The sequence below is a fragment of the Rhododendron vialii genome, chromosome 9a, assembly GCF_030253575.1.
Source record: "Rhododendron vialii isolate Sample 1 chromosome 9a, ASM3025357v1".
In the NCBI taxonomy this organism is placed as follows: domain Eukaryota; kingdom Viridiplantae; phylum Streptophyta; class Magnoliopsida; order Ericales; family Ericaceae; genus Rhododendron; species Rhododendron vialii.
Genome location: NC_080565.1, coordinates 16,322,451 through 16,327,433, shown reverse-complemented (window position 1 = coordinate 16,327,433; position 4,983 = coordinate 16,322,451). Strand labels below are relative to the sequence as shown.

The window sequence follows — 4,983 nt, the reverse complement described above, 5'->3', positions numbered from 1 at the left end:
TGTAGCACATATAAACATGATGTGTTTAAAATTTTCCAGGTTCGACTTCTTACAGCGAAAATTATGTTTTCTTTTTTAGCATTTTGTGGTCAACAATTATGAAGTCGAATTTTTTAGTCAATGATAATTCAAAAGGTAAAAATTAGAAAGTAGAGATAAAGAAGTTTGTTATGCATTTTGTTTTCCTAGTTCTTGGTTACTTGTATATCTGTAGTTTGAGTACTGGTAATTTTACTTTAGAAAAGAATAGGAATCAGCCACAAAATTCCCGGTCAGATTATAAAAACAGCGATCCCTTCATATTTGGTGAAAACATGTACAAATTATGTTTGCTATTTTTTTTCTTCGAATTAGAATTACGACAACAAAAATTTTATTTTACGAAACTCAAAGGATATTGTTAATGCAAAGAATTGATATTTCAGTTACAGCGTTGATAATAAGAATTTTTCGTAGAACCATGAAAATTTTAATGCATAACACAAATTTTCTTGTATTTGAATTTTCGTATCGGGATTTCCTATTTTTTGAAACTATAGATTATCGAAAAGTTTTTTGAATTCGTATTTAGATTAGAGATATAAAACAATAAGTTTGCATAATGTTAACACAAAATCTGTTATAGCACATATAAGTTGGATACGTGTAAAATTTTTCAGGTTCGGCTCGTGACAGTGGAAATTATGTTTTCTTTTTTAACTTTTTGCAGTCAACAATTTTGACGTCGATTTTTTTGTCTATGATAATTTAAATGATATAGATAGTAGAGATAAAGAAGAAGTTTGGGAAGCATTTCATTTTCCTTGTTCTTGGTAACTCATATATCTGTAGCTTGAGTACTGGTAATTTTACTGGAAAAACAAATTGGCATCAGCAACAAAATCACTAGTCACATTATAAAAGCAGCGATCCCTATATATTTGGTCAAAAAATGTATAAAATCAGGTTTGCAATTTTTTTTCTTCGAATTGAAACACAATAACAAAAATATTATTTTTCGAAATTGAGAAGATTTTGTTAATGCAGAGAATTGATATTTCGCAAATAACATTGATAATAAGAATTTCACGTAGAATCATGACAAAATTAACGTAGAACAAAAAATTTCTTGTATTGAAAAGTTTTTCGAATTCGTATTTAGATTAGAGGTATCTATATAACAAAGGAGGGAAGGTATCTAAAGATTCTAAAAGAATATTCTTTTTTCTTTCAATCTCAACTCTCCAATTCTATACATCCAAGGGTCCACAAATGTCCCTCTCACAAACTAACTTTAGGATGACAGTTTGGTAAATACATGTGATGTTTAATGGCAAATGTTGAGCTGGGTAATTTTTTTTTTTGTTTTCAAAATTTGAAACGCTTTCCCCCCCCCCCCCCCCTCCCTCTCTCTCTCTCTCTCTCTCTCTCTCTCTCTCAGAAACGACTTCAAGTTACAAAAACGGCGTTCACAAGGGGACGGCGATGGTGGATTGGCCCGTCTCTGCTCCTCCGTCTAACCTCCGACCTCTCCTCCCCCGTCCGCCGCAGCAATCTCTCTCTCTCTCTCTCAGAAACGACTTCAAGTTACAAAAACGGCGTTCACAAGGGGACAGCGATGGTGGATTGGCTCGTCTCTGCTCCTCCGTCTAACCTCTGACCTGACCTCCCCCGTCCGCCGCAGCAATCATTCGAAGCCTCTGCCAAGATAGACGATGAGTACTTCCGGGACTTTTCTCTCTCGACCTCTCAACGACGATCGAACACTGGTAATCTCTCTCGACCTCTCAATCTATTGTTCAAAATTAGTACACGCTTCTCTTGAGTGTCCATAGTCTTTAAGACAAACAGAAAAGCCGATCGAAGATCTAAAAAATTCGTTTTGTTTTTGTTTTCTATTTTCTGATCTGAAAAATAGGGTCAATCAGTGAAACCTATAGCAAGCCCGGTACCCAACCCTAGCCGTCTTCATGCTCCCGATCGGCCTCATCATCATCGCTTCTTTCTTCATGTAAGTCATCTCAACCCTAGCTGTTTCACAAAGACTGATAAATTGGGCTTGGATGATAAGAACTTGATTTTATGTTTACTGTTGGGTATTGGCCAAACTGAAAAATTAAAGGGCAATTGCAAGTAGGATTCGATTGGGTTTTGATGATAAGAACTTGATTTTATGTTTACTGCAGGTATTGGCCAATCATATTGGTTAGGTTGTTTTTTTTTTTTTTTTTGGAATTCACCATATGGGGGCTAATGCTTCATATTTGTCTGATTCTGCCTTAATAAGTGGGTTTTTCAATTTTTGGTTTAATGAATTGTTTCCATGTTTGCGCTCTGTTAATGAAGCAAAACTGTAGAAATTGTTTTACTTTGTGAGAATGACTATTGTTATAGTTTGGGGTAAACGGATATGTGGCTATTACAGTTAATGGGGAAAGACTAATGCTACTTTGGCTTAGATTAGGTGAGGGCCTTAGCTAGGAAATGAAAAAATAAAGCGTGAATGCAATAAATTTTTATTTAGTAATTTATTTCTTACAGTCCAAGAGTGACATTAATTTGGGATACGAATCACTTTACAAGTAGAGTTCCAAAATTCCCTCTTACCATTTATTTCTGATATCATCTACGGGTAACACGTCTTGATACAAAGCTAAAATTCAATCTGAGAGGTTCACGTTCCCTCTTACCCCTGCGTGATAATTATTTTGGAGTTGCATGAGGTTCACATTTTCTATCATTGTAGGGGTAACATGGAAAGAGTGGAAGTGTTTTTAATTTGGTGGATGATCAGTGTTCCACCACCGATCTTTCTTGCAAAGCTCCTATTCTTTTGGGACTATGGCGGTATAATCAGAGATCCATTTAGGTAAGTTGCTCTTTTAATTTTTTTTGGATTGGTATCAGTATGGCTTTGGTTGTTATTGTTGAATGTTGACATACTTTGGCTTTGAGTTAATGTAAGTGTTATCGACAAAATTTGTGATCAGATTTTGGTGGTAAGGGGGGTGTGTGTGTGCACGCGCAAATTTGTGGAGATCAATCTTGGTTTATGTTGGCTTCATAATAAAAAAGGACAAAGAATAAGAATAAGCTTGGGAACCTGATTCGAACGAGGGTTCAATTACATATTAAATTTTTCTTCAATTCAGCTCAAATTCGATTCTTTCTATAATCTATGTTTCTAATTCATTTTTCTCCTTTTTTAACTAATCTGGGTTAGTGAATCTTAGACCGGTTAAGTGAATCACCTCAAGATAAGTAGGCATCTCCCTCACCTTTAGCTTTTTGTCTTCAGATTTGAAAGTGAGGCTAGGGTGTTGGGGACTAAATGGGTTTTGTGTTGGAGTAAAGTCTTCGACAAATGCGAGTTTACTTTTATTTCATAAAATTCTATAACATTGTTTCCATAATTCTTCGGCTATAGTTCCTATCTATTTTTGATGAATTGTTTTTAGTTTCTATGCTAACAGGAGGTGATGATTGTGCTTTTTGAGGGCGCCCTCAGAGTTGAACGAGAAGTATTCTTGGTTGTGTTTTGTCGTGTTTCTAAACATATTTTTTTAATACAAAAATCAAATGATTCTCTTTAATCCTGTTACACCAACGTTTAGATTCGATATGTAGGTAACCAGAGATGGAAAGTGGTGGTGAAGGTCATATACTGTTGGCTATTCTCTTCCTAATCGTTTGGATCTTCCGAATGACTTCTATTCTATCCTTATTTCCTGAATGAATGACTTCCATTCCATCTTTTTTGTTGGTCGTTGTTAAGTGTTACATCAACTATGCTGACTTCGAATTTTGGTTGGAAGGCCTCTATTATGTACTGAATTTAATTTAATAATCTTAAGTGATATTGAAAACTCTTTTGATTAACTTAGTGCATGCTTTGTGATTTTGAGCGTAGGCGATTTTTTTATTGTGAGTCCATTAAACTTTTGTATTAGGTTAGTACTTTTGAATAAGTGCCTTCATGATTAGCAAAAAAATAAAATAAATGCCTTCGGGCACATGCTTATTTGTTGCGAATGTGTTGCATCATGCCTTCAAGCACTGGCATAGTCGCTAGATTAGAGTTCTTTCCACGTCTTCTTGACCTAGGTGTTATTGCATTAGTCAGGTTATTTGAGGATAGGAGCATTGCGGATAAACTGTAGTGATAGTAAAGGTTTTTGTCAGATTTCAGCTAAGTGCCTTCAGGCACGGGCACAATCTCTAGTAAAACAATAAGTTTGCATAATATTAACACAAAATCTGTTGTAACACATATAATCTGGATATTTTTAAAAAATTTCATGTCCGACTTATGGCAGTAGAAATTATGTTTTCTTTTTTATCTTTTTGCAATCAACAATTTCGACGTCGAATTATTTTTGTCAATGATATTTCAAAATGTAAAATTAGAAAGTAGAGATAGAGAAGTTTGGAATGCATTTTGTTTTCCTCGTTCATGGTAACTCGTATATCTGTAGCTTGAGTACTGATAATTTTACTTTAAAAAATTATGAATTAGCCACAAAATCACCAGCCACATTATAAAAACGGCGATCCCTTTATATTTGGTCAAAAAATGTACAAAATAAGTTTTGCTATTTTTTTTCTTCAAATTGAAATCGCGAAAACAAAAAATTTATTTTTCGAAACTGAAAGGATGTTGTTAATGCGGATAATTGATATTTCGCTAACAACGTTGATAATAAGAATTTCCCGTAGAACCATGAAAAAAATAATGTAGGGCATAAATTTTCTTGTATTTGAATTTTCGTATCGGGATTTTCTATTTTTTCAAACAATTGGTTATTGAAGAGTTTTCCGAATTCGTACTTAGATTAGAGATAAAACAATTTGTAAGTCTACTGGTACAGTAAAATCGTACAGATTTTGCGTACAGATTTGTGTTGGGTCCCAGTATGGGTCACACACAAATGATCTGAGCCGTTCAATTAATATAAAATAATTTTTCAAGAGCACTCACAAAAAAGTAGTTCAATTCGATACTTA

The 4,983-nt window shown here is 34.3% G+C and overlaps 1 long non-coding RNA gene across 2 annotated transcripts; it reads left to right on the top strand.

Annotated features, from left to right (window-relative positions):
* Positions 1-1,671: 1,671 nt before the first annotated feature.
* Positions 1,672-4,162, top strand: LOC131300980 (uncharacterized). Of its 2 annotated transcripts, XR_009191123.1 has the most exons (4): positions 1,672-1,748; positions 1,898-2,651; positions 2,726-2,848; positions 3,453-4,162. It is a non-coding gene; the product is annotated as an uncharacterized LOC131300980 (long non-coding RNA). The 2 variants fall into 2 exon arrangements; XR_009191122.1 differs by having other exon boundaries at positions 1,678-2,651.
* The last annotated feature ends 821 nt before the right edge of the window (positions 4,163-4,983 follow it).